Genomic DNA, 22,489 nt, shown 5'->3' on the forward strand with positions numbered 1-22,489 from the left:
ATGCATGCTGATCTATGAGAAAGGATTTTCATGGCCTGCTAAATGGATTATCTAGAAATCCCATCAGCAGGAAGAGTGTGAGAGCGCCTCATTACTCTGTACCTGCAATCAGCTCGTTAGATGCTGGCCCTTCACTAGAGAGTAAGGCTGTTCCCTGCACACTAGCTTTTATCTTCATCTCTTCAGAGTGACCAACAGTAGCACATTCCCCAGGGGACCCCAATGCCCAATGTGACCAGCTTGGGGTGCTTCCCCAAGGTGCTTCACAGGCAGCAGGTCCATTGGTCCTGTGGCCATGATAGGGAGAAGAGAATTCTGCAGCATCACATATGTGCAGCACTGGATGCCAGGTGGCTTAGAGGAAGAAAGTCAGTATCTCCGATTTAAGGCTTTTAAGATCTAGGCTGTTCTCTAACTAATTGCTTATTTAATAATAATAATAATGATTAATACTGAACTCTTACCTATTCTTTTCACTAGTAGAACTAAAAGCACAATAGATAAAAGGTAATTATTCCCATTTTATATATGGTGAAAGTGAAGCAGAGATGGGTGGATTGCCTTCCCCAATGTCACACATCATTTTACTGGCACAGCTGGGAATAACACCTCAGTTTTCCAAGCTTTGGTCCAAGCTGGAGCTGCCAGGTCCCCTGAGGGGGTTTCCTGAGTGTCCATGACTTCTTCAGTGTTTTTCCCATTGCAGCACTTCCAGCAACTGGAGGAAACCATTTCTGTGCCAGTGTTCGCACACTTCAGTTCAAGGTCACACTACAAATCAGATAGTAGATAAGGTTTTTCTTCAGGGAAGTCGATAGACTGTCTCCCATGGCAGTAAACAGAGCAAACCTGGCTCTCTGGATGGGTTAAAGGCCTTCCAAGGGACATGTTTCCTGTTTGGCAATGAACTTTGCTGCTTTCTCTCTCTTCTCCTTTCCTTATGTGTGCCCTGTACTGTACCCAGCACAAACCACTGCATACATTTTGTCTTTCGTGGTGCCTTGTGCTGTGGTAGCACTGACTTCCCCCCACCACACATTTTATTTCAAGACCCACTTTCTTTCTGCAGCTTCTTCGGTCTTTCCCTGTCTTTTTTGTATGAATTTGTTGTGTATTCTCAGGTGGGTGTCTTGCAGCACCTCTCCAATTAGTGTTTATATTCATCCTGAGCCACAAGCAGAGGGTGGCTTTATGGGAATTTCTCTGCTCCACCAACTTGTGCAGTGTAAGAGGCACTTGGTGAATGGTTATCTGACACCTTGTACACCATTTCTGTAAGCAGTCCATATTGCCCACCCTGACATGCGTATTACGGATTTTGTTGAGCTTGTGTAATTATGGCAAGACCTTTAGGAAACCTGTTACCCTGGAGGGATTCAAGGGTGATTAACTATAAAGGCATGTTATTTTTCTTTCCAACTGAGTTTTCCTGCATTTTTCAGATTTGATTAGCTGAATTCTTATAGAGAAAGAAGACTTAAAATTCACTCTCCAGTGAAATAATACTGGCATCCTCTCCATCAGTGGGTGAGATCCCACATACTTGTTTGCCAGAACCAAAATTTTTGCAAAATCTCCTTCAGGCAAAGCTGTAATGTCCTAAATATAACAGGCTTAAGCAATTGTTTTGTAGCTGGATAGTCATCAATTCCTGTTGCATATCTAAATAGGAAGGAGAGATGAAGAACAGATTTAAAAAACTGGGAGAAAGTGGAGAGTTTCTGTATTAGCTATTAGCAGGTCAAAGGCTTTTCTTAAGGAAACCTGCCCATTTGAATGGAAAACTGAGAGCACACAGAGCTTTTTTCTCCATCATCCCTGCAGAGTGTGAAATGAAGTCTAGGCATTAGTGCTAAATTGTTTTCAATTTTTGTAATGGCTTTACGTAACTAGCTTTTTCTTCTCCATGTCAGTACATTGGACAACCATTAAATACCACCCTTGTCAAAACAGGCCCTTGTTCCTTCAGTCCTTATCCCAGTAAAACTGGGATAAGTTCCTGGTTGAAATAATGAATTCCATGGTGTGAGTGAGCCCTTGTGGTCCCTGCACTGGGCAGGCAGTGAAGCCAGGGATAACACACCATGGACATCCTGCCCAGCCCAGACAGGGGCACCTTGTGCTTCCACCTGACATTCTCCATCTTCTTCTTGTGCTCCAGAGTTTATTAAAAAAACCCCAACAAACCAAAACAAAACCCAAAGAAGCTATTTCAGACTTTTCAAGTGCCTGATGACAATTACCAAAATAACTCTTTGCTCTGTTATAGCACCCAATGCCTCTTACAGTGCAGTGCTGCATGCCGCCTGAGAGCCGAACCATCAGCAAAAGCAGCTCCAAACTGATAGGTTCAGAAAGACATACTGCAAGTATAAGTGATGAATAAAGTTGCTTTTATTAGCTGACATCTTCTAAACACTTAACAAAAGGAGTTTCAGTCGCTGTCTGAAATACTGAAGCACGCCTTGTATGTCGGGTCTCTCCCAGGGTCCAAAGGGTCCCCAGCATGTGCCAGGGGAGATTCCCAACATGGGCAGTCTGGGGTCAGCCTCCAAACCTTAGGGTTAGGCCCCATGTTCATCTACAGCAAGGGCAAGCATTGCTCTCATTTGAAGGTAGCACTTGCGAGGAAGGGAGTGGAGGCAGGCGGTGCTCACCTGACGCGGGGTTGGCAGCCTATTTCAGCTGACTGAATATCTGGCTGTTGGGCTGCCCTGCACCAAACCCACCTTAAGCCCCACCAGGCTTTGGCAGGGTTTGGTGTCCACCCAAACGAGGACATGCACCAGGAGGAGATAGCTCTTTGTTCCACAGGACTCGGTTTCTGATGCTGAGATCAAGTGCTTCCGACCTCTCATTTGCAGGGGTTAACCATGGTGATAACCAGCTGTACCAACCTGCTCATGCCCAGGTGAGAGGCATGGACAAACTACGAGCAACCAGGTTACCACTACCAGCTGCCACTGCTGCTCCCTCCCATTGCTGCCAGAAGAACTTCGACCAGTCCTCCTTCCAAAACACCCCCTGAAGGGGGATGAGATTACCAGCCTGGCTGGATGGAGTTTTACTATTTCCAAAAGCAGTATCAACAGCATGTATGTGTAATTTGGCTATTACACCAACAGCAAAAAGAAAATGTAGCTTGCTTTCTGCATCATTTTCCCTTGGTGTCCTTTCCCTGTTATTTTGTTCTTTTTCCTCACTGCAGTCATTTAAACAATTTCCAGTCTCACATTGAAGTGAAGTCATCTTAAGACGGCTTCCTCCTGTTTAAATTAGGAGGACAAAGAAGGGGAAAATAAAATCTTTCTTGCTTTGCTGTCAGCCCTCCAATATGAGCAAGTAAAAACTATGTTGGGTGACGGCAAGTCCCTTCAGTGTTCTGGAACAAGTACCTTGCCTATAAAGGCACTGTCACACTGCAGATATCAGATACATACTTGGAAGGTAGTCCCATGAATCTAACTGCCAGGCCAAAAATACCTACCTGCTCTTCTTTCAGCAAAGTTATGGTGGTGGTTATAATCTTTCAAACACAGTATTTTCATTACATTGATATTTTCCAACCATATATTGAAATATTGGTGGTTTAAAAAGCTGATATTGGTAAGAGGAATTTTATTTTTCAAAACTATTACTGTATTAAAGATCAATAAATAAAGTACTCAAGGAAACATAATTTCATCAACGAGGGACAACAGCCATCAGAACAGGAACAGCCATCCCACAGTATGGCTGCAATAGAAGCCAGCCAGGACCCCCTCCCTAAGGGCTGGGGGCCAACAGAAGGGGATGGATGGCCCATGGGTGCCCAACATCTTTTTTTTCACTACAGATGTGACCAGAGGGACAACTTGATTTTTTGGACCCTCTCCTCTTGTTGATCAGCCTTGCCATGTCTGCTTCTAAACCGGCAACACTTCTTGGGTCATATTTCCAGGTTGGTTTGTTTGTTTTAAATCACTGCTAATTTACTTCTCTAGGAGATGGGGAAGTTAAAGGGTTTAGATCGATAATGCTCCAAGTATGCAGGAAAGAGTTAAGGACAACTTTACATCTAATGCATTGAATAAAGGCTTGGAGAGCCCAGCACAGCTGGGGCTACAGGCACATCCCTTGGCATGACCTTGAGCCAGTCATTGATTCTGCTCCTCACCTGCAGGGTGGTGTGGACATGTCCATCAGTCCAAGTGCTCAGAGGCTGAGGTAACAAAACCACCACTGATGAATGGAGGCTGGGAGGGTACATGGCACTTCCCAGTTCTGGCTTTTGGGGCACTTGCTCCAGCCTTTTCTCCCCAAGAGGGCTATGGGGAGTTCTGTGAGCAACAGGAGATGCTCAGGGGCCATGATGTTGCTGCAGCTAAATTTAAGCTGCTTGGCCAGGGAGACGTGTGATAAAGGTGCAGCATCACAGTGCACAGGATAAGCTATCTCCATCCATAGCTTCAAGAACTCCCACAGCAACTAATCAGTGTTCGTTTTCAGTCCTGCGTTCCCCTAGCTGAGCATGCTGCAAATTGCATCTGTTATATGCCTCTCTACAGCCCCAGGAAGCAAACACGCCTTGTAGCATGCCCTGCAGGTCAGCTAATCCTGCCCCTGTGCGACTAGAGCAGAGGGCCAAGCTTCAGACAAGGAAATCTCACGTAAAAAAATGCATCTATGCAAGGAAATGATCAGGGTTTTCATCTTCTCTGCAGTGAGGTACTTCTTGTGGCTGATGAGACCAGCGTCGCTGGGGATGCTAAAGCTACAGCAGCTGAGAATGACACAGGGAAGTCCCATTGCTGCACAGCCTGAGGGGGAGCTGGTGGTGTGAACCCCGCCATGCAGCCTGGCTGATCCCCTCCCTGCCACGGCACAGCCCCCCCAGAGTAGCCACCAGGTCACAGGGCAGACCTGCCTTTGTACCATGCAGCTGGCAGGAAGGATACAATAGAGATACCCAGCAGGGAGCCTGATGAGAAACACAGCACAGGCCACCAGTGCACCATATGCACTATGCTGGTCCAAATATAAACATCACATTAATGGCAGCTTCTGCTTAGACTGCATCTACTGTTGGCTTTTCTCTATGGTGACCACTGTCGGAGCATGCAAAAGAAAATGTTCCAGGGGAAAATAAGTGATTTGGCTTTGTCTAGCTGAAATGGGACAAAGAGGATCCAACATACATGCTCCTGTATTACGGACTCCTCTTACAGGTGAGAGAATAGGACTTTGGCTATACCTAGGGCAGGACTGGTGTTCAGGACTGGATATTGCCATGGGATACTCAGGGAAGTGTGACCTTGCTCTCTCTTCTGGGCATCTTGTGTTTCAGCGCACTCCTGTACTGTGCCCACTGCCCTCTCCAAGTGGGCTCCAGCCAAGTGCAAAGAAGTGCTCCTGCTGCACACCTCGCACCTCATACTTCACCCCTGTGCAGCCAGCTCCCCTTGGTTCAGGCTGCGCATGTCCCTTCCATCACAGCCACTCCAGCAGCAGCATGGCAGTCTAGTCTGATGCTTACTTATGATTAATATATTGTGTTAATTGTAGTTCAGGGAAGAAGAGCACATGACCTGTGGCTCAGAGAGCCTCCCAACAAGCAGAGGAGGGGTTCACAAGTGAGAGAGCACCTCACGAATGAGGGCAAGCTGAGGAGTGAGCTAAAAGAAATCACCCAACAGCTTTTCAATTTGCCACCTGGATTTTGGTCCCCTCAGTTTCAGTTTTGAGCTTTCCTCCCAAACAAGAGAGTTACTAACATTTTCCTTAAATAAACTTAGGCGTTTTCACATAATCAGATTATTCCAGGAACTGGAGCCTTAAAGAAAAGCCAGAGCCTGTTACATGAGGTGTGAACACAGAATCCCCCAAGCACCACAGTGCTGTCACTCAGATAGACGGGAGGCACATTTTTGCAGGGAGTTATTCTGAATTTTTAAGATTTGCATTTTCATACAGTTAGCTTCTTGAAAATTTAGCAGCTCCTCCCAGATTTCTCTCAGATCCTCAAGGGACTGATGGTGGGAGAGCAGTGAAGGAGGAGGACAACAAAACACAACAGCAAGAGACTGCAGCAGATGGAGAAAAGAAGCTGTGAAAAGAGCAGGGTCACTGGAAGGACAGTGCTTGGATCCTGGCTGTGGCAGGGACTCTCTTCAGTTTGATGCTGAATTTTGTGAACTTGGTATTTGCCGGTGTGTTTGAGCAGGCATTGGTAAGACCATCAACACCAAACATATCACCTGAATTATTGTGCTGTGAACTTCTCGGGTAGCAGAATCAGATGAATCAGGCACAGGTCAAAAGTCGCAATCTGAGGCATCAGTCTGACCATGACACCCAGCATGTTGTAAGACCAACATTTCTGTTTCTTCATCTGTAAAATGGAGCAAACAAAGCATTTCACTCAAAAAGCCTAAAACTCATGTTTGTGCAACATACTGAAAAGCAGTGTTATGATTAACCTCATATCAGCAGATGCATAGGAAATAAAGAGAAACAAAACACCCTAGTCTTTGGTTTCCTAAATTCAGAAATAATTTTTTTATCTTCAGACTGATGCAGGCCACACTATGTTGCCTTTCTGTAGGAGGCATGAAGGGGCAGTAAAAAGTAAGTTGGGACTTTGAGTGTCTCATTCATGCATTTTTTTCTCTGCCCTTTTGCTTAGCGTTTGAGTCTAAATGGGAGAAGGAGTGGGTTTGGTTTTACGCAGCTTAGTTTCCATGGGATCTTGAATAATCAATCAGTTAACATCATTATGACAACAGCTGATGTGGACTTGCTACAGTCATATTCATGGCAGTGCCTGGGTTTGATAATGCACAGAATTTTACTTTTTATTTAATATAACAACACTGGCTGTGGTTCATTGTTAAGGCTCCTCCTAGATTCATTTCCTTGTGAAAGCTATGCCAGCCTCCAGTGCACAAATAGTGTGTCAGTGCACCGCACCATGAGGAGTGGATCCGATTGGATGTTTTCCAGATGAATGTCTTTTTTCGTTTTGAAAATGCCGGTTGTCCAAAATGGGGATGTTCTGCAGGAATGTGTTGATTTTGACAGATTGCAGCAGCCAGGAGTGTTAAAACCTGTTAGTTTTGCCAGGGGGGCTCTCGCTGCAAACTCCCTCAACATTCCAGGGCCCCAGCTCTCCACAGCAGCTCGCACAGCTGCAGGGCTGAGAACAGGAGCTGGTTTTGCCTAAGGGCCCCCTCCCTGTTTTCCTCCGAGCAGCCCTCCTAGGGGAGTTGGGCTTCTGCAGGCAAACTGAGCAGGCACCTCAGGGTAGAGCTTTCCTTAGCTTTTCAAATCCTGTGAGTTTTCCCAGAGCAGCAGATTGTTTTTCTTCCCTTCCTCAAACAAGAAGCCTCAAAAAACCCTGTTTATGGCCGTCCTGTTATTCTGGAATACCAATGCATGGAGATGGATTTGAATGATCACTGGTTAACCACTTTACTTTTGGGTATTGATAAGAAGTGCAGCCATACCTCCTTCAAAAGAAGATGTAAGCAAAAAAGAAAAGAAAAACGTCTAATGAGTTCAAAGAGACAAACTTGACCAATAATGGAACATACCATATAGGCCTGAATTTTGGCAGCACACCACCTTGCCTTCCTCTTCCCTGCTGCCCTTGGCCTCCAACTTGCTCACGTCTATGCAGGGAATCCACCAAGTAGTGGTGAGCACAGCAGCCCAGCTTTGTGCCCAGAGAGCTGGTCATGCTCTGAGAAGAAAACTCCTGTGAAACCTCACTCATCTCATGTGGCTGTTGTCAGTGCATCGTGTTTCTTTTTGCCCCATGTATAAATGGGAATCAGGATGCTGGCTAGAGCTGCTGCAAACCCTGCTGTGACAATGTCATGTCTTCTGGAGCCTGGCCTAATTCATTTAATTTGAGCTGCCAAGTAGTTCTCAGAGAGTAAGAGCTTCAAAATGCTCCTGTCTTAAATAGATTTGAAGAGATTAGCGAGAAGCAAAAGACGCTGTATCCAGGCCACTCCCTGCATACAGCATGACATTGTTTTCTGTAGAGATCTGAAATGCATTGCAAGGGAGGAGGTAAGTAGAGACCAACCTGTTTCATCACATAAAGTATAACAAAACCAGCTTCAAACTCAGGAGCATGCATATGAGGGGGTAGTGCATGCAACTACGATATTTGCATCTTAGTTTTGCTCAGGTAAATGTTTCCACTCCTGTCTTCTTAAACCCTTTTATTCAGTGGGAAGTTTCACTGCATTGCTGTCACTGTGCAAGAGTTCTTCCCGACCACATTTCCAATAGCAATTAAGCACTGCAAACTTGCCTTGCAATGGCAGTGAGGGGCAAGCACAAGAGTGCAGCTCTGTGCTTTCTGAAGACTTGTAATATCGATGCAATTGCTAAGCTCTTTGGGATGCTTTCTCCATAGTGAATTGACCAGTGGCCAAAATAAGACTTGTGGCCTCCTGTGAGTTTCCTGGCTTGCTGTGGGCATCTGCGAACAGGCCATGAGACAAGGCAAAACCTGACTCCAGCAGCAGCAGCTCACTTGTAAGATCCCTGGCAGCTCATGCAGGTACATCCACAGCATGGTCTGCAGGGCAGGCAGAGCTGCCCTCAGGGCAGGATTTGGCCCATTAAGTGCCAAATGCCTTGGTTTAGAAGGAGACACTGCCACTTACAGTTTTCTACAAGGCATTCAAACTTTCAAATCTTGTCAGCCCTGCAGGTTGTGCCTGTGAAGGATGGAGCTGCAAGCTCATCTGCTGCTTCTGTGTTATTCTCCTTAATTTTACTGTGCTTGCTTGTAATTTTTGGTGGGAAGGGTTGCTGTGAGCTCTTGGATCTTAGCACAAATCCAAGTCTGATTATTAGAACTTTGCCAAAAATATCCTTGGTTTTCTCTATCGCCTCTAACCATATTTGTGCACTGCCAATCAGTGAGTGACCCACATCAGCAGTGTGAGGCTTAGTTTTCTGGAATACAAAGAGGTGGGAATGAGTTTTGATCTGCTAGGGGCAGTGTCTAATCCGAGTGCAACTAACTTCATAGATTTGCTTGTGGATAAGTTTCTATAGCTCAAAGGATCCGTTCCCTCATCTGAGGGATCCCATGCTGAACACCAGTTTCAGGAAAAAAATCAAGCAGAATTACTGTGGCCATAAAACTGAGGAAAGTTCAGCTTGGAGAAGTTCAAACCTTAGGAGCAAGACCTCACTTTCTTTATACTTTCCTGGGAAGTTGTGGTGTTTTTCTCCTTCTGATGCTCACTCTAGACAGAGCATGCTCATCTTATTCATTTTATCATTAAAAACCCCAAGAGGATTTACACTGCCTTTACCAGGAAATGTGCCTTCTAATCTCCCAAGTGTACAAAGCAGAAATAAGTCCCAAACACTGTTGTGGTTTAAACAAAGTCAGCCATAAACCACAAAGCCCGTCCACTCACTTCCCCCCTTCTTGCCCTCCTCCTACACCTGGAGGGACGGAGAGAAGAATCAAAAAGAATGCAACTCCCACTGGTTGAGATAAGATCAGTTTAGTAACTAAGGTATAACACAAATCACTGCTGCTACCACCAATAATAATAATAACGATAAAGAAAAATAACAAGAGGAAAGAATACAACACCTCACCACCAGCCGACCAGTAACTCGCCCGCCTCCCCCCAGCCGAGCACCGACTGATACCTTGTCCAACCCTGCAGTCCCTAGCCCTTCCAGGTCACTCCCCGTTACATCCTGGGCATGACGTGCTGTGGTATGGAATACCCCTTTGGCTAGTTTGAGTCAGGTGTCCTGTCTCTGCTTCCTCCTGGCCTCCCCTCCTCCCTGGCAGAGCATGAGGCTTAGAAAGTCCTTGGGCAGACCAAACATTTGAGCAGCAACTGAAAACATCGGTGTTATCAACACTGTTCCCAGGACGAAAATCAAAACACAGCACTGCACTAGCTACTAAGAAGGAGAAAAATAACTGCTACTGCTGAACCCAAGACAAACACCCACAATCTTACAAGAGAAAACAGATTAAAGTGCATCAAAGAGGAATCTAACAGGATGCTTCACTTCCCTTTTTAGTGTCCTTCCTCTGTACAGTTTGCTTCTTTAAGTTTGACTCCTGTTACTAATGATGTATATTTGTGTAACAGTGGCAGGCAGGTGTGTGACAGAGGTTCATGCCCTGCCATGCCAGAGGTTGAGACACCTCACATGAGAGAGGTCTCACCATCAGGAACTCATGGTTGGAATAGAAAAGCCAGAAGAAGGACTTCAAGGAAATATGGTTTCTTTCAACAAGCAGATGGGAATGGAGGAAGAGAGGTGTGGAGATAGAGTTTCTTAAGAACTCAGGACTGCCAAGCACAGGCAGGTTTTCAGAAGAGCTGAGCTCCCACTTAGTAAGTAAAATAATGGGCTAATTCTTCCAAAGAACTCCAGACAAGGGGAAATGAGCTCTTCTGGGGATCTTGCCTTATATAGTTATTGTAATGACTTGGCCTTAGTGCCAAGCATATGAAAATCCATCACAAAGTGACTTGACAAAGTGATACAGGGAGTCTGCAGTACATCTGGGGATCAAATCCTGATCTCTGAGACAAAGTACGTTACTCAGGCCTCTCAGTCATCTGGAAAGCACTAGATTTAGGCTTGGCTTAACTGTCCTGCTTTAGACCAAAAAAAAAAAAAAAGGAGGAAAAAGAGCTCAAAGCAGATCCTGCAGTTCCTTAGGAGCCTTTTCCATGTTTCCTGGGGGAGCTGTCGGGAAGGACAGAAGCTCTCTACAAGGAAATGTCCTCACGGCTGGTATGATTGTGATGAGGTAGAGACAGCCCCACCTGGTCCTGCTCACACTCAGCAGTGCAGAGGGCTTCAGTGCTCAGTCGGATTTTAGATCATCCATGCACACTTCATGCTAGGCATACTGAAGGCTTGGAGATTGCCTGTGAGCAGGCTGATGAAGCATCTTTCCCCAGGTCTTGTCATAGCATATGCTGGATAACTTTGGCAAAAAAAACCAATGGCAAAACTTAAACGCTGCTCTGCAAGCAGTGCAAGGGGTAAGCATTGGTGTAGTGCCATACTTTCTGCAAAACATTCATATCCTCCCTTTTATTCAGTAGGTTCTCTCGCTTAGCGTTTCCTTCAGACAGGCTTTCACACTGCAGCCTGGACAGCTAATCGTAGCAGAAATAATCACAGGTAAATAGCTGAAAGCAAGGTAGGGAACAAAGGCTTTCTAAAAGATACAGGCTGCAGTTCTGGATGTGTTAAAATGCGACTTACTCTCCTCTCTACTGCGTGGATGCCTCCTGTCTTGCTAAAATCATCAAGAACTGTCACATAGAAATAGCCAAGGAGCCACAGAGGCCACAAGACAGGACTCCATCCTTGCTGGTGGTCAGACCCACCCTTACTTTCATTAGCAGCATTTAGTACTTTTCCTGGAGGAAAAGCCAGCAGGCTGGACCTGCTCCATTCCTGGTGGCCGGCTCTGCATTTTGCTTTTCCGGCATTGAGTGACACCCCATAACCACCAACAGACATCAGCAGCATGATAACATCTTCCACTAATGTCGCTCATGTCATAGTCCATGATACAGGGACCTGCCAGAGGTCCTTGGGCTCCTACAATCAGAGGTGTGAGAGAAAAGAGGAACCACTGTCATTAGCGAACAAGAACTGTCACATGCTTAGCCTGAACATCATTTTCTTGAGTTCAGCAAAGAGCTCTGCTAACTCTGTTTTCCTCATTAGCCTCTGTTTTCAGGACCTCTGAGGTCCCTACTCCAAACCCCTGGTTTCCTTTCCTCTCAGTCTGCTGCTTCTCCTTTTACCCACTATGTGCCCTGACACCTCCAGCTGAACAAGTACCTCTGTTATTTGCTCCCATCTTATTGAATGTGCTTTCTAAACCAGGGATTTTAACCTGCAGCTGGATTAGTCTGTGGGAAAGAAACCTGTGGGCTGTGGGTCAGCAGTGGCTTCATCTTGGGGCCAACTGGCATTGACTCCATCAGACATAGGGAAAGCTTTGAGCAGCTTTTCACAGAAGCCACCCCTGTAGCCCCTCTACCCCCTTACCCCCCAAACCTTGCCATGGAAACCCAATACAGCCCAAATTGCGAAGGAGTTCAGAAAGGAGCACAAGAGTGGGAGAGGCCTCCAGCTGCCCAGTCTGGCTTGGTCCTTCCTGGTCCTTGACAAGCACTGCCATGCTTCTAGTGCACGTGCAGAGCAGCTCATGCTACGGAGGGTACAGTATAAGACAGGGGAGTTCAAAGAGGGTTCACTCCTAAAAATACCTGCTGCACCCAAAACCTGCTTTGGTTTGGGTATCATTATGTAACACGTTGTTGAAGATACACGTAACTGACTGCAAGAACGTGAATCCTTTGCTAATGCAGAGAAAACTATTCATCTCATAAATCAGAACTCAGTTGTCTTCATTTTTGATTCTGAATGTCACAATAAGTCATCTTCCTTTCCACATTAAAGATAAGTATATAAACAGTGCGGGAGATGCAGAGAGCTCCCCCTTCAACAGCAGAACTTTCTAATAACACAAGTTCTCCGGGGCAGAAATTCTAGTTTTATAGGAGTCACATATCTACTGCAAATGCTCCCTGCTGACAGATGAGCCTGCCTGTTGGGATTTAATATGCTTGAGACCTCAGAAGGCACCTCATAACAAAGGCATATTCAGTTGTAGCACTTGCATCTACCCATCTGGCACGACTGGGGTAATATCTTCTGGAGTGGAGGATCTCACTGAGCACTGCTGCTGGCAATTCTCTATTGCTAAGCAAACCTGGCTCTTCTCTAGGAGTATTTTCAGTATTTTCCCCAGTGAAAGTTAGCTCTCTATAGAGCATGGTTTTCAGCTATCTCATCCAAAAGCTCCCTTCGGGAAATGCATGTTCACCCATCTGAGATCCACATAGATTTTCTCATTCTGTCTCATACAGCAAGCCAGAAAAAGCTGAAAGATGGGATGTAGAAGTGGGGCAGCATTTGTTAAGAGATAATTATCCTTATTTTCTCTAGATTTGTTAATTTCACCAAAATATCTTGCTAAGCAACACAAACTCCCACCTGACTTTAAGCAACTGCAGATACAGGGCAGGCTTACACTTCTGGTACTGGCAATCCAAATAGTCAGAAGTGAGTCTTGTCCTGTGGCAGCCCTGGGCCGTGCCATTGAACCCTTCCTGGGGCTGCTGTGAGATACCCCAAGGCTTGAAGGTGACCACAGCTTTCCTTATTACAGGCTGAGTACAGCAGGTCACCTCCGTTGAAGTCCCAGTAGGTCCTTGGCTCATGCCTGGTCCCTGGTGATTCAGTCATTTAGTCCTTTGCTCCTCTGTAGAGTCCTGGAGTTCCCTGGGATCCACCACTGCAGGGTAAGAAGAGCCTGCACCATTACAGTTAGTTTATATTATACTTTAGGTTTTGCCCATTTCTCATGTACAAACATTCAACACAAGAGGTTTCCACAGTGTGAAACAAAGTTGATTGTTGGGGCAGTGGTGAAACACAAACCTTCCTGCACCACTACTTGTTCCAGGCGGAGACTGATTTGAGTTTGTTCATCGCGCCAGAACCATGGCAAAGCCTGCAGGGCCTGGCTACAGTGCTCAGCCCACCCAAGCATGCCCCTGCTCTTGCACAGCAGACATGGACCTCCTGGGACTAGGCTGGAGGGTACCCCCACTCCATGTCCCCTTGGACCCGTCACCTCTCCGTCTGTGCCTGGGGCTGCCTGCATCAAACAGTGTCCCACATAACCATGAACAGAGTTCAGGTTCCTAATGTCATTAATGGGGAGATGCTTCATGTTGAGTGGGTGCAACTTCTTTATGGTAGGGGTAAGACTTGCTGGGTGTGGAGATGGGAGGCATTGCCAACATAGGGTCAATGGCTGCCAGTGCCCCTCCTGTGCCAGCCAACAAAGCTGGGGTCGCCCAAACCCAGCGCCCACCTGTTTTGCCTTGGGCTTATAACTGAGAACTGCATACACTTTATTTAAGGGGAAGCTCTTTGGTGGAATTCCCTGGGTTAACTTGCACTTAACTGTAAGCTCATTCAGTTTTTGCTTGTCACACCGTTTGGTGGTTTATGTTCAATGAGGTTTGCATTGACATAATTTTAGAAATAAATAGAATGGAAACAAGCACTGTAATCCAGAAAGAAAATAATTCAAGATACGTCAGTTTAAACCAACTTTTGCTCTTGTATTTTTTTCAATAGCTATCACAGTTTTGTGTCTTATGGTACTTGAAATTGGGAGGGGCTGGTGCAGGGCCTCAGTTCTGGAGTACTTTTATTAGAGAAAACATTTGCCACCTTTTACAACAGAAGTAAGTACCAGATGTCAAAATGGCAGGGCAGAACTGTGAAAATGTGATCTGCTACCATTCCCAGTGTGTGGTTTTGTTTTGTTCTTTCAAAAGCCTGTGTTTTCCAGGTCAATCCTGTGATTTTGTGCAGATCCTAATGGAATATCTTTTAACAATGTGGATTGGCAACGTCACTTCCAGAAGTGCTTCCCTAATTCAAAAGAAATTGAAACTTTATATCTCTAATTCTCAGTTCACTTTATAAAACAAGGAGAAAACATGCAAAATAAGTGGGGAACTATTCAGGTTCCTTTAACATGTAATTTCCTATTGGCAACATCTATTATGAATTCTTCATTATCTCAGAAGGGGAGGCCAGTATGGGAGCTCTTGCTGCTGCAAGATTTTACTTCATTGTGCCTTACAGTTCCTTTCATTTGTTGCTCAGTTCATGTAAGCACTGACCAAAATGCAAAACTGAACACCTAAATAGTTCTAGCATGGGCTGTGTTTTATTCTGCAGGCTTTAATGGAAGGCAGGTGAGCAGCACAGCTTACAGACCTCAGCCTGGTGTGGTTAAGGTGCAGATGATATCCAGCATCACACAGAGGGTGCTGAAAAGGAATGTTCCTTTCACAGACCAGGAATAATTTGTTGCTGTTTACACTTGGGAAACAGCCATTCCAGCTAAGATCCGTAATGTTAGGGTTGGATGAAGGAGGAAAGTGCTCTAGGAAACTATGCGGAGCTAGCTTTGTTGCTTTGTTTTGGAGGCAGCGGGCGTGTTTGTGGTTGGCACTGCAGCAGGAGGACATGTCAAGCAGGGAGCAGGTCTGAGCTGCCTCAAGGCATGAGAGGAAAATAACAAACCTCATCAATAGGCAGGTGTTCACCTTCCAATGCTGGCTGCTGTGTCAGCCAGAATCTGGCAAAGGTTTCGGGCAGAGTGATTTTCTTCTTTTGGGAGGTAAAAAACACAACTTGAAGGAACCATGTTTTGTGAATTTGGGTCCAATCTGTTGACTTGCCTGGGAGGAGAAAGGAAATGACCACTAAACCATCCCTCTGTTACTGTTTTGCTCCGCATCCCAAAGAAGCAGCAGCTATGTGCAACGCTGAAATGTCTTGCCTTGACATTTTAGAAATCAAACTCTTCATTTCCTTTATGTTTGTTTTTAAAGTGCCGTTTCTTGTAAATTGAGTGCAGCCTGACCCAAGAGATACACTAGAAAAACCAAACTATGTGTTAGGATCAAATGCTTCCACTTAATGCAAAATTATTTTTACTTTCTCTTCTCCCACTGTTATTTTTTAGCTTCTCTGGAAAATGGACTCTTTTCAGGTCAACCTGCAGAGCAGCTCCTGCTGCCCTCTCTTGCTCCTGCTGTTTCCTATCAAGCCAGCTAAGCACAATAAAAAATGTACCACTCTGCAGCATAGAAACTTCCTTTGTGCATGCAAAGATCCTCCATGCAGGTGGAGCAGAGAGCACAGGAGCACAACATGGGTTATTTTCTTCCTGGAGTCCTCTCCAGCAGCTTGGAGTATTGGTGCACAGATCTGGTGCCTGTCACACCAGTACCTCTGCAAATTGGGAGACCTGGGCTCTTCCAGCTAGATTTCCTCTCAGGAGGAGAGAGAGAGCCAGCAAGACCTGCCCCTGCCCCAAGAGCTCATGCACGCTTTCCTTATGGGGTCCCCTGCAGAGGTGAGGTAGAAGCTGTAGCTGGAAAATGTCAGTGAAATTGATCTTATGGTAATTACAGCAACGCCAAAGAAAACAAGCCAGGGTGCAGTTTGCTGATCAACTGGTGGAAGGAGAAGTTGGTTGACGGGCCAGAGGCATACTGATGGGAGGTTTGGGAACATTTTGTTTCTAGCTCAGGTGCACATCCCTGACCATGACACAGATGCTTGGGATCCTAGTTGCTTACTCTGCAAAACCTCAAGCTCAGGTGAGGAAGCAGAGAAAAGCATCGAAGTAGCTCGAAGAGCTCAGCCTGAGCTCTGTGAAGCAGGCTGGCGTCTCCAGAGATGCCCCAGTCCGTTCTGGGAACCTGCAGGCTGAGCTGGGCAACAGGCTCTTAACCACTGCTGGTTATTAAAGATACCAGACCTGTACATCAAATGAACTCTCCTGCTGCCAGCGGTACCCAGGGGATCCAACAAACTTAGACCCCATGCCCCCAGCCAGCACCCCAAGAGTAAGGCACTGGCTGTGACGCCCCAGCCAGCTGCTGGCTCCTGCTGACAGACAGGAACTGTCTGAGCTGCCACTGGATGCTCCGCTGCCTCCCTCCTGCCCAGAGCGGGCAGCGCTGCCGCGCTCCTCCATGTCGGGGTGGGAGGTCCGTGCAGGGCTTTCAGGCGGGATGATTACATCTGCAAAGCACTCGGGAATGCTTTGGGATGAAGAGCGTTATGTAAGTGTAAGATAATGTTATTTATAGAGCCAGGTTTTATTCAAAATGGAATTAAACTTGTGTTCCTGAAGCCTCTGCTGTCAAAGACAGATTGGAATTTGTCCCCTCCTCTCTAGTGTTTTGCATCCAAATTTTTTTCCTCAGTTCAGCCCGAAGTTTAAGACGGCATGTTATTTACTGATGTGTAAAACCAGAAAGTTAATATATCTCTTTTCCATCAGGTGTGAGATGGCCCTGAAAGCCCAGACTGTAGCCATGCTTTCCAACCACAGCAGCTGTGGCACGAAAGTGTCATAAACCAGGAAATAAGGGCAGAGTTCGATCTGTATTGAATAACAAAACTCAAAACCAGTGTCCTAGGAATAATATTTTGCCTGAATCTAACAACTTCTGTAGCAATCCATGAGCTGCAGGGAGGCTATCAAGCTTACATCCCTGCTGGAGAAGGCACTGGCTCACTGGGCTGACGGCTGTGCTCCCACAGAACTACAGACCTTGTGGCCTTCTAAAATCTTGTGTTATTTCCTCGATGAGCTTTATTTGCTCTTTTGAAATATTAGATTCAAATCCCTCATATTTGTACTTCTTACAAGCCACAAAACCCCAAATTGCTGGGATGCCTGCTGAAATCCATGCTAACAGGTGTTAGGAATATTGTTTTATGAGTTATGGCACCTTACATAGGTTAGTTTGCGCAGTTCATCTGCTGCCCCTCACTTGTCATAGTATCTAGCATGAAATTCCACACATGCCTTTTATTTAGGAAAGAACACAAAAGTATGTTATCTTATTCCTCTGGAATTTTCCACAGATATTTAGCATGTTAGTTTAAGCATAATTGGTTAGTGGACTCTTGAAATTTATATCTTAGCAGCACTTACTTACATCAGACTTAAAGTAGTTTTTTTCAGTTGAGGTAAATGTGAAGCATTAGATTGGAAACGTACCTAATCCATCTCTCCTCCCCCATGACTAGAAATCCTGTGGTTAAAATAACACAGCCTCTATTCAGAGCACAAACTTAGAGCTGCTAGCAGGAGCAGGCTTGCGTTTTAAACAACTCTGAGAAGATGAGTCTGTTTAAGGGCTTTTCTTGGGTTTGTTTTTCATCCTACTTCTGATCCATGAGAGGAAACCAGGCTCTCTACTCCGGGCACACAAGGTAAAGATTTTCTGCATTCTGTATATGGTTACATGTGCTTGTAAAGGAGTGTATGAATGTGATTGCAAAAATGCTGTTGCAAATGCAATTATAAAAATGTTGTTGCTTATAGAGGAAGAATTGTTTGGCAAATAGCTTCATAATCTTTAACTGTTAATCTGTGGCTGTTCCCATATGACAGTGAAATGATGAAATGATAATCTTGCACAGAGAAGCAAGCAGCAGCAATGCTCTTGTCACACATTAGAGAGGCTGAGCATGTAGGCAGTATAGGAAATAACAAGCCCAGGTACTACTGTGATCAAGCCAGACTACAAGTGGCATTTTGTTGACTGTCAGGTGTAGTCCCTCCTGCTTTTGTCCAACTGCTGTAATCCCTGTGCGGGAGGCAGAGGCTGTGCCAGAGGATGGCACTGAGTCTGTTTACAGAGTATATGCTAATGATGTTCCAGTGTGACTCTTACAGTAACAGTGCTTCCAGAGATGTTTGGATGTGGCGTGCCAGATAATTAACTGCCTTTATTTGCTCTTATTGCTTTCCAAGTCACAGGAGATGTAGGAAATCATCATCTTTTCCTTGAATCCTTATTCTATTTGAAATCCAGGAAACAAGCGTGATGTCTGTGCTAATGCCTCTAGGACTGTACTCCCAGTGCTGGAGACTGTTAACTCTCCCAGCCCCAACACTCTCGCTTCTCCCTGTTCTGCTCCTGAGTACCAAATCAGTCCTGCTGCACTGGAGTGTTCAAACACAGCAGGTCACACTGATGGCTAATACAGAAACACTGCTACTCAGAGTTTTTATTTGTTTAAAATTAGGCACGGAGCAGCATGTGTGTGTCTGTGTGTGTGTTGGGGGGCTCTCCTTCCACCAGTGTAGCACTGAACAAATGCTGCTCCAGGTGCTACCTTGCCAGTGCTGTAGAAAGCCTTGTGTCCCATCCAGAGATGCTCCTTATCCTCTTCCCCTTCCTTCCACTCATCCTTCCCTTCCCTGAGTGAGATGGGATGGTTTCACTATATCCTGAATGTAGTAACTGGCCTCCCCTGTCTGAGGTGGTCAGAGATGGTCTCTACCGTCCCACCCTGGTAGCACATACTCCGCTCCTCCAGAGAAAAGAGGAGGCCCTGCCCGGCACACCAGGTCTCTCACATCACAGAGCTGCCGTGCTGTGGGGAATCCTCTCGGCTGGCAAAAGTGCCCTCATCCCTTGAGCCAACAATGATGCTTTGTCCACAGAAGAAATGCAGCTTTATCATCACTTTGGTGCCTGGCGCAGGGATGGGCTAGCAGGCTATAAGGCATACAAATACACAGCTTTTCATGATACTGATCTACAGCATGTCATGGCAGAGAGGCAGCTTGGAGAAGAGGGAATATGCACACAACAGAGAAATGCGGTCAGGCAGCAAGTATAAAATTTCAATATAGAAAGTGGAGCTGATGTCACTTTAATGTCCCAAGCAGTGCCAAGAATTCTAAGCTCCATATCAAGATTCAGTGCAAATCCCCCACAAACTTAGAATTTGTTCTTGCGGAAAAATGAACTTTTATGGAAAATATGCATGGGAACCTGCCAGGGGAGTGTGTTGCTTTATTTCTTTTATTAATTTTGAATACATTAGTTCAGAGAGCTATCCCATTTTAGCATCAGCAGCCTCCATCCAAGAAGCCAAAACTCACATGCAAATACTGGAGGCGAGGGAGCTGTGTTTTTTTTTTGTATGACCAGTTGTTACATGGGAAGAGCTGTTCAAGTAGGAAGGGGTGTGGGAAGGCTCAGTGGGATGACTGAGTTGAAGCTTTTTTACTGGTGACATATGTGAGTCGTGATGAGACGCACCTGAATGGAGAAGAATCATCAGCTATTATAACTTTGAATGCATCAAAGGTGGGACTGCACGCAGCTCTGTGATTAAGGTTGCTCATAGGTCTCCTGCTATGCAACCGCATTCACAGTTGCTTATAACTTTGCCAGACTTGAACCGTTTAGACTGAGTTCTTCCAGCTTGATTGTCTGCTTTGGGCTAAGTTCTTTTCTGGAAAATTTCAGCCAAAACTGTCCAGCTATTTCCAAGAATGAGAACAGGGAAAAAGGCATTGTTGTCCAACTGAAAAAAAAAAAAGGAAAAGAAGAAGCAGGAGGGGGAACCTGGTGATCCTTTCCTTGGGTAGTTCTTATCCCTCTGTGCTTTGGAGTAGAGATCTAAAATTTGGCAGCCTTGTGTTAGAGCTGCAATTTTTCCTTTTTTTTTTTTTTTTTTTTTTTTTTTTTACTTTGTAAATCTCTTCCAATTTGGCTTTGAAGGGAAAAAATAGCAACTTATTAGGGGCATGCTAGGACTGAGCAGTCAAAATCTGCTGAGATACCTTCCCATGTGAGCAAGCTCAGCCCAGCATCCTGGCAGCTCCTAGTGCTGACCCCAGTGCTTCTGCGCTCCCTATCCATGCTACCAAGTTCCTGGAGTTGCTACTGCCTCCCCACAGCTTTGCAGGGACTGACCTGTGTTCCCCTTCTGCAGCCCAAGGGCTACCCATGTCCCCTCTCTGCAGCCCAAGAGACATCTCCAGCTCTAGGAGCAGGATGAAGCTAGGTGTTCCCCATAATGCTGCTCAGAGCAGAGGAACTGGTCAATGGAAAACCATGCAGGGAGCACCACTATTCTTTTGACACCTTCCCTGCACATCAGGAGGCAGCCAGGCACCCTGGGGATGCTGGGCTAAGGGAAGGTCTGGTACTGGAACGCTAAAGCCGAAGGATCGCCTGGGACTGGGAAGGGCAGTACTTGGTACACGTGAGGCTTGGGAGTGGAGCAGGAAGGTATGTGTCAAGGTGTGAGCTATAGGAAGCATAAGGACATGCCAGAACCTGACATGAAACCTGAGCTGCCCCATCCATGGTCCCTTTTGGGGAACATGAATGCTGCTTTGCAGAACAGGCTTCGTCCCACTCTCCCTGCGGGGTACTTTTTGCCAGGTCTTGCTGAGGCTTTCCCCAGTCTGCGGTCAGTAACTGTGGAGTGTGACCCCTTCTCTGCACATGCCATAGGACCCCGGTACTGAATGCCCACTCCTGGGATATTACTTGGTGGGAGCTCTGCCTCAAGCACATCCAGTGTTGCCTGGAGCCGAACACTTCTGCACAGCCCCAGCTGTGTCTGTTGGTCACCCCTTGGTCTCAGCTCATGACCTTGAAGCACTGGGCTGTGGGACCCACGAAGCCTGCAAGGGTAGATGTGGGCATAGGTCTTGCTGCAGGGAAGACCCACCACTGTGGTGAGGGACAGCTGAGGTGGGCAACCACGCCAGACCCCTGACAAACTGGTGCATGATGTGATCAAGCTGGCTGCTTGCATGCCTGTCTCTTCTCTCCACTTCCATTTTGTTCAGGTGACTAAAGCACCACCACACCTCTGACAGAGGTACCAGAGCAGAGACACATGTGAAGCATGCAGGTACTACAGGGAGTTGTGCTACGGAAGTTTTCCCAGTGTTGGGAAAATCAGTACTTTTTATTGAGAGGAGGTCTCGGATAGCAAATAAAGCCTAGGACCACACTGAACACTAAGGAAAAAACAAAATTCTATATAGCGTCTTCTCCAGTGAAGACTGTCCATCCAGTACCATGGGATGAAGCTGAGACCTCTGGTAAAATACTGTGGGATCATCTAATTAACAAGTGATCATAACACATAGCACAAGGGAGGCCTAATTCTGGCATCTCTTACTTCATGGGTTTTTCAGTCTTAACAGTATTCTTCTAGCCTATTTCTGTATGCAATACATATGCAGCATTTGCAGACAGATGGTGAAATCTCAGTGTTTCCATTCTGCCACTTGACGTGATTTCCACATTGAAAGGTAGGGAGCTGCGGTCTGCTTGTTCCTGCTCCTGCTGGAGAGACAGGGAGAGGTGGCTTCCTTCACTTCTACGGCTATGTGCTATGGAGCACCCTCTACAGCCTCTTCTGCCACAAAGCCAGACAGTGAAGTTTCATCATGCTCGTCAGCTCCTGGGAGGCCCACACATGCACTAGGACTCAGCTGTGCAGGATGGTGTAGGAACACAGATCACAAGAAGGAGTTATAAGGAGAATTGAAACAGGAAGGAAAAGGAAGCTTACAGGCTTCTGCCCTAAGTGTCATGGAAGAAAACACAAAAGTGCCTGTCTGGACACTGTGGCAAACGTTGCCCTAAAATCTGACGTGGGATCAGAGTGGCTGGGTGGAGACTGACCGTTAAAGGACCAGAAATGCCCATTGTGCATGTCCTTGTGGAATTTGTCACAACAGAAATAACCCCAGGAAGCTGTTGCTGTTACAACTTTGACGTGATGATTACAAGCGAGGAGCAACATCACAAATGAAGCAGTCAGGTCTGCGCACAAGGTTTCTTGCACAGCTCTGGAGAAGCTGCTGCTCCCTAATCTGCAACCTTGGCTGGTTCAGCCACCTCTTTTCACAGCACACAGCCCAGGGAAAGAGTGAGGTCATCTCCTGAGTGCTAACCCAAAACCTTCATTGCTTGACCTGCTTGAGACTCAGACCCTGCTCCTATCCCACCTCTATTCCTATCATGGATAGAGC

General features: G+C 46.1%; 1 protein-coding gene across 1 annotated transcript in view; it reads left to right on the top strand.

Moving 5' to 3' along the window:
- Positions 1-17,816: 17,816 nt before the first annotated feature.
- The window catches only part of JCAD (junctional cadherin 5 associated), a 60,939-nt gene continuing 56,266 nt past the window's right edge, over positions 17,817-22,489 (top strand). The window contains exon 1 of the mRNA XM_065666672.1: positions 17,817-17,901. The gene's annotated coding sequence lies outside the window, so the exon portion shown is untranslated. The remainder of the gene's footprint in view (positions 17,902-22,489) is intronic.

The sequence above is a fragment of the Lathamus discolor genome, chromosome 2, assembly GCF_037157495.1.
Source record: "Lathamus discolor isolate bLatDis1 chromosome 2, bLatDis1.hap1, whole genome shotgun sequence".
Lineage (NCBI taxonomy): Eukaryota > Metazoa > Chordata > Aves > Psittaciformes > Psittacidae > Lathamus > Lathamus discolor.